Raw genomic sequence first — 7889 nt, forward strand, 5'->3', positions numbered from 1 at the left:
GCATCCCATTAAACATCCTCTAGAACCTGTATTGATGCCGACGCTGCGGGGCACAGGAGGCTTGTTCCGCTTCTGGTATTGATGCCGACTCGCGCTCGTACCGATTCCTCACTGATTGCTGATTATCGGTGTGAGTGGCCGACAAATCTTTTCAGAGTGAAACAAAATGCTCGACCTCTTGCGTGCAAAGCTAGCGTCGGTGGGACTAGCTGACTTGCACGGAAAACATGCATTGGTAATGATCAAACTTGCGCGTGCCCTCAATATGTTACATGTGGGTGTCAATCTCGATATTATCTCGAGCATTTTTTTTCTGAGCAGACGGATGCTATCGGAGTTGTCGGTCACTAGCTGCAGAAAAGGAGAGATGTCAGTCACTCACTGATGCACGTCCCGCAGGCACTGTTTGCGGTGCATCAGCGTGTACCACGTAGTGCAGTTCCACCCACTGATTGGAAGGGTGACCCCGCTGATGACAATGTCTCACCGCATCTTTTGTTTGTTTCTGATGAGAGGATGATTTGCGACGACAGATAAACCGGAGGGCCTTCAGCTCAGCTCCGGGGGCCAAGAAATGGATAGGACAGCTCGACAGCATGAAAGGAACAGACGCGGCCAGATTCGTTCGCCAGAGTATTTGTTTTACGGGGGATATTCACTGGCTGTTATACATCCACACTGCTCAAGGCGTCACTGGCAGTGTTAGTGTTGTTTTCGCAGGGTCGCCTTCCGAACTACAAGAAGCAAGACGTACCACTCCACACAAATCATTCCGCCCATGGATTTTCATTTTTGGCCTGGGGAGCGTGGACGGGGATGCGTCGCCCGTCGTTTTCAGCGAAAAGAAGCGTCCATCTCACAGTGAGTTCGACAGTGGTTGACAAACACGGCGCCAACAGCATATACCAATGTCCGTCCATCCATATCTTCAGAGACATCGCAAACTGAACCTTCCAGAAAACAAATCACAGCAGTAAAAGAAAATAAAACGAGAGAAAATATCTTGCACGGTATTCCCTCCGTTTCATTATTTTTCACTAATATAAAACCACGACAAGAATTATGAAACAGATAGGGTATCTTTCGTATTTCCTTCACCGCGTTCGTGACAATTTATTCCTTTACTTAATTATTTTACCCCAGGGCCGTAGAGTAGGAGGTTCGGTGCTATCGTGGCTCACACTCACCATGTTGTCTCCGTCAAACTCCTTGTCCTCCACGTCGGATACTTGCGCACACGTCGGCAAAACGAAAAGTGTGTTTGGGCCAGGTCAGTGTTGTTTAAGCTCCAGCCCAAGAACATACTTGAGGATGGTAGGTAGCATGCACTTCACTGTCTTTTTTTTTTCAGATGCGGAGTAACATTCCCTCTAGTTAGGGTTTTATCTCCTCCCGCCGGCGCCTGGCACCGACGTGGAGATCGCGATCCCCTGCGCCTCCTCGACCACTGATCGCCGGTGTTTTCAAACGTCCGGACAGTGTGGGTGCTGGAGGATCTGGCTAGGGCTCTCCCGCCCGCGGAATCCGTATCTTCTCGGGCAAGAGATCTGATGGAAGGCTCAACCTCGGCGTCTGGCGCCGCGATGAGCGAGATGGAAGGTATGATGAAGGAACTAGGACCGAAAGAGGACGACCTGGGGGATGTAGTGGTTCAGGATGGTGACATACCAGAGGAAGCGGCGCGATGGATGGAGATAGCGCGAGTTCATATGGAGAAACCGTACAACCAGTACTGGTTCTTCCGTAATATGCGAGTTGCATGGGATCTGGCGCAAGAAGTAAAGTTTCTTCCGCTAGAAGATAATCTTTATACTCTGCAATTCTCCTACCTGGGCGATTGGGAGAGAGTAATGGAGGACGGCCCCTGGACCTTCAAAGGAAAAGCGGTCGTAATCGAACCATACGATGGGTTCACTAGGCCATCAACGATAGTTCTGAACAAGATAGAGATGTGGATCCAAATACATGATCTCCCTGAACTCTTCTTCCACTTGATCAAATCACTAGCAGCTACTGTCGGTGAGTTTATATTCGCTGAGCCCAAATCCCAGGACTTTGAGGGGAATTGTTTTAGGGTTTGGGTGAAAGTTGATGTCACAAAGCCGCTCAAGAACGTCGTCTCGCTGGTGATTAAGAAGAAGAGATAGATCTTCAGGGTAAAGTATGAGAGGCTACCAGATTGGTGTGCTGTTTGCGGCATGCTAGGTCATCAGTTCAAAGAGTGTGGCGATGGGATTCACCCTCCTTCTGCCATGGTATACAAGAATCTGAAAGCTGACTAGTTTAGGGGTCCAGGTCGCGGACCAGGGGCTGCAAGGGGTTACGAAGGTGGACGAGGAAGAGGCAATGGCCGTGTAGGGCGTGGAGGTCGTGGTTCGGGACGAGCATCACATGATCAATTTGACCCCGCTGTTGACCGTGACACGGATATGGAGGATGGTGAAGGAAACCACAAGAGAGGAGCCCATGGCAACACGCTCATGCTTACTGCCCCAGGAACGAATCCATCATCTTCGCTGGAAACCCATACCCAAGCTGCAGCTATTGTTCCTCAGAGCCCCTCGTCGAAGCAAGATCCCAAAAGAACAAAGACCAATCCTCCTCAGGTGGACAAGAACTCAGGGAAGAACAAGCCATCAAACACCCAAAACAATGCACAATTGGCGGGCCCTATCAACGGGTCGCGCCTAGCGCAATGAGTTGCCTAGTCTGGAACTATCGTGGGGCTGGCAAACCTGCGATGGTTCATGAGCTTCGAGATGTATCGAAGCAACTTGCCCCCTCTATTGTATGCATTCTTGAAACTCAAATAGATGGCTCACATGTTGAGAGTCTGGTAGGAACTCTAGGTGAAAGCATAAGTGCTCCCTGGGTGATTTTGGTAATTAATGTCAACATATCTCTTGTTGGACTAACATTTTCATCTAGTATATTTCAGAGAGTTCAACAAAGGCGTGGCATGGACAAGAGGATGTGGAACCCCTTCAAGATGCTAAGGACAAAGATTGGCAATAGCTCAAGACTCTCCATTTCTATTTTAGTGATCCAAGATCACATTGAGTCCATAGGAAAAGCCAATACTATTAAAAGGGGATGAGGTGTTTCTTAATGGTCTACTTGCTCAAAGTGCTTAGTGATATGCTCCAAAACCCTCAACCACTTTCTCGATTCCAAATATGTCCAAAACCTAAAGTCAAACTCGTCCCCACCGATTTGATTCATCCGGCGCCACCGAGTTTTTTTGACATAGCCACTGCCAGAAAACCTAATCGATTCGGTCTCACTGATAGGATCTCGGTCTCACCGAGATGACCTTGCAAACTCTCTGTTGCATGTTGCAATTATTTCGGTCTCACCGAGATGTGCAATCGGTCCCACCGAGTTTGCCCGACCAACTCTCTGTTTGCTCATTGCTGAAATCGGTCTCACCAAGTTCATGCAATGGGTCACACCAAGATGAGGTTTTTCCTTAACCCTGGCACATCGGTCCCACCGAGTTGATCATGTCGGTCCCTCCAAAAATCCTAATGTTCACATTTTGAACTGAACCAGTCTCACCGACTTCACCTATTAGGTCCGACCGAGTTGGGTCAAATGTGTGTAACGGTTAGATTTTGTGTGGAGGCTATATATATACCCCTCCACCCCCTTCTCTATTCAAGAGAGAGCCATGAGAACGTGCCTACACTTCCACTACTCATTTTCTGAGAGAGAACCACCTACTCATGTGTTAAGACCAAGACATTTCAATCCAAGCACAAGAATCTTGATCTCTAGCCTTCCCCAAGTTGCTTTTCACTCAAATCATCTTTCCACCATAGCCAAATCTGTGAGAGAGAATGGAGTGTTGGGGAGACTATCATTTGAAGCACAAGAGTAAGGAGTTCATCATCAACATACCATCTATTACCTTTTGGAGAGTGGTGTCTCCTAGATTGGTTAGGTGTCACTTGGGAGCCTCCGACAAGATTGTGGAGTTGAACCAAGGTGTTTGTAAGGGCAAGGAGATCGCCTACTTCGTGAAGATCCATCCTAGTGAGGCAAGTCCTTCGTGGGTGATGGCCATGGTGGGATAGACAAACTTGCTTCTTCGTGGACCCTTCATGGGTGGAGCCCTCCGTGGACTCGCGCAACCGTTACCCTTCGTGGGTTGAAGTCTCCACCAACGTGGATGTACGATAGCACCATCTATCGTAGCCACGCCAAAAATCTCCGTGTCTCCAATTGCGTTTGCACACTCCAACCCCATCCCTTTACTTTCTTGCAACTTGCATGCTTTACTTTCCGCTGCTCATATACTCTTGCCATGCTTGGTTGAAATGTATTGTGAATGCTTAAACTTGTGCTAACACTCCCCCTCAACTTGAAGAACTTAAAAACTACTACCTTTCCTTGTTGAGGGTCTAATCACCCCCCCTCTAGACACCTCTTCTCGATCCTTTCAATTGGTATCAGAGCATTGGTTTCCATTGCTTTGGTTTAATCATCATTGGAGGAAGATGGATGAGTCTATGATGGGGAGTTTTAGACGTAGAGTGCCTATGCTTGATGGAGAGTTCTATAATGCTTGGAAAAATGAGATGTTTGAGATTTTCAATGAATATCAATTGAACAAGTACATTACTAGCCCTTGTACGCCCCTTGTTGATCCTTTGCATCCTACCCCCGATGAGTCTCTTGACATGATCCGCAATCTTAGAACTATCAATCTTATCATTAGAGGATTGCCTAAAAATTTGATTGTATGCTTGCCTACTCTTGAATGTGCTTACACTATATGGAGATTTCTTGAGGAACGCTTTCCAGACTATTCCTTGAAAAATTTAGATGAGATTCTTCAAAAGTCCATTGCTTTAAATAAGATGAATCCTAATGATCCTAAGTTTGGTGATTGTCTATTTGAGCTTCGTAACCTTATGCGTGCCAAAGGAGATGTTGGAATCATTAGTAACATCATCTCAAAAGTCATTAGAATTCATAAAGATGCACATTGTCACGATCATAAATCTAATGAATCACTCTCTCTAGGTGATGATCAATCACAAGACGATGTTGAACATGGATACTATGATGAGGATGATGATAGTGACTTTGATCTCGATGAGTCTATGAGACACTTTGGTCTTATGGCTAACCTTCGCGGCTACATGGCTGGAGGAATGGAATGGGTTCTTGATAGTAGATGTACCGATCACATGAACGGAGACAAGGATATGTTTCGTGAGCTTGCTGAAAACGACGGCCCTCGAAAATATGTCACTTTTGGTGATAACTCAAAGGGTAAAGTGGTTGGCCTTGGTAAGGTGGTCATCTCACATGACAGCTCCATCCAAAATGTTATGCTCGTTGAATCTCTTGGATACAATTTACTTTCCATATCTAGACTAGCCGATTTCGGTTTCAACGTCCTATTTACTGAAGTAGATTGCCAAGTGTTTCGAAGAAATAATCATAATATGGTATTTACCGGTATACATAGAGGTGATCTATACATTGTTGATTTCACTAAAAAGGTTCAACCTAGAACTTGCTTAATTACTAAATCTTCTAAAGGTTGGTTGTGGCATAGAAGGTTAGGTCATGTGGGCATGCGAAATCTTCATAAGCTTATTAAAGGTGATCATATCCTTGGTGTTAAAGATGTTATATTTGACAAGGATAGACTTTGCAGTGCTTGTCAAGCAGGAAAACAAGTTGGAGGAAGTCATCCCGTGAAGAACATCATGACCACGAGAAGACCACTTGAGCTACTTCATATGGATCTTTTTGGTCCCAACGCCTACAAGAGTCTCGGTGGTAACACGTTCGGATTGGTCATTGTTGATGATTTTTTAAGATTTACGTGGGTGTTCTTTCTTGATGATAAATCGCAGGTCCAAAAGATCTTGCAGAACTTCGCTAGGAAGGCCCAAAATCAATTTGAAGTGAAGATCAAGAAGATTCGCAGCGACAACGGAACGGAGATCAAGAACGCCAATGTGGACACCTTTCTTGATGAAGAAGAGATTTCACATGAGTTCTCGGCTACGTACACACCTCAACAAAATGGAGTTGTTGAGAGGAAGAACATTGAAGCGCATGTATGCACACTTGTGTAGAAAAATAAAATAAAGCAACTAATCACTTTCTTCTCATTGGTTTCTAGGAAGTATCTAGAACCTTCCGTGGAACCTTTTTTCTCTCAATACAGTTTTCTTTCAATTTTCTTTCAGTCTTCTTGTTTTCTCCTTTTCCCCTCTTCTCATTTTTAAATTCATAAATATTTTTGAAATATATAAAAACATCGAAACTTTTTTGTAATCTGGTAAGATTTTTTTGGATATTTGGACATCTTTTCATATTCATTATTTTTTGACATTTGGAACATAGTTTGCAACTCTGATTTTTTTAAAAATTACTGAACATGTTTCTTTGAAATCCAGAACATTTGTGAAATTCGTGATTATTTTTTCAATCTATAATATTATTTGAAATCCAGGATTTTTTTTGAAGTGGTGAACATTTGTTTTTAAGTTCAAAAGATTTTTTTTTGAAATAAAGGAACAATTTTTAAAATCATTAGCAATATTTGAGATCCAAGGAAATTACACAGATTTATGAACATTTTTTGAAGTTTGGAAATATTTCCGAATTCATGAACAATTTTCTGAAATCAAAGATTATTTTAACATCATGTTTTTTCATAAAATTTTGATCTTTTTCAATAGGTGGGAAAAATTTCCAATTCGTCAATATTTTTAAAATCTGGAACATTTATTAATTTCATGAAAATATTTTAAAATTCAGAACATTTTCTAAAGTCCTGAACATTTTTTGAATTTTAAGCATCTAGTTCAAATAGTAAAAAAATCTTTAAATCTTTGTGAATATTTTTATCTCTATAAAAAAATGAAAAACTAAAAACATAAAACAAGAAAAGAGCCGCCTCACCTCATCCCAGTCGCCGAAAAGCAAGTGTCAGGGATGTTATTTTCTTTTTGTTGCTTTACTTTTTTTGTACTTTAATTAAAAAACTTCATAGTTATTTTTCTTTTTCAAAACTCCTGAACAATTTTTGACTTTGTAAACATTTTCTCAACCCATGAACATTTATGAAATTAGTGACATTATTTAACTTTGTAAGTGAATTGGCAAACATGTTTTCAAATTTTTATAAAAATTCTTGAACCCTTTTTGAATTCAAAATTTTTCTTTTAGAAAATTTTAAAGTCCATAAACATTTTTTTCAACATTTGGAAGACTTTGAAAATTCATGAAACATTTGTTGAAATCCTAGAATATTTTTAAAATTCACTGGTATTTTTAATATTTACAGTATTTTTTATGTTTGGGAACAATTGTGGTCTTCATGCACATTTGTAATCCAGAATGTTTTTTATTTCATGAATATATTTTAAAATCTGGTACATTTTTTAAGTCCGTGAATATTTTTTCAATTTTAAGCTTTTTGTTCAAATTTTAAAACATTTTCCCCGATTTTGTGTGACGATTTTTTATCCCGTTAAAAATCTGAAGATCTAAAAAAGAAGAAACAAACCAAAAAAAATAGCTGCTCACGTTTTCCCTTTTCTTCATTATTTGTGAACAATATTAGAATTTGTAAATTTTATGAACCCGTGAACATTTTTCAATTCATGACATTTTTAAATTTTTGCAAAAAAAATTCTAAATTTGCTAACACTTCTTGTTCGTGAAAAATTTCTGATTGGCAAACATATTTTCATTGTGCTTAGTTTTTTAAAATTAAGGAACACTTATTTGAATTCACTAATATTTGTAAAAGTTGGGACATTTTTTAAATCCACAAAGGTCTTTTCATGTTCATGATTTTTTAAATTTGATGAATTGTTTTGTAATTGACGAACATTTTTTTTGAATTCAAGAACATT

The sequence above is a fragment of the Triticum aestivum genome, chromosome 2D (genome assembly GCF_018294505.1).
Source record: "Triticum aestivum cultivar Chinese Spring chromosome 2D, IWGSC CS RefSeq v2.1, whole genome shotgun sequence".
Classification (NCBI taxonomy): domain Eukaryota; kingdom Viridiplantae; phylum Streptophyta; class Magnoliopsida; order Poales; family Poaceae; genus Triticum; species Triticum aestivum.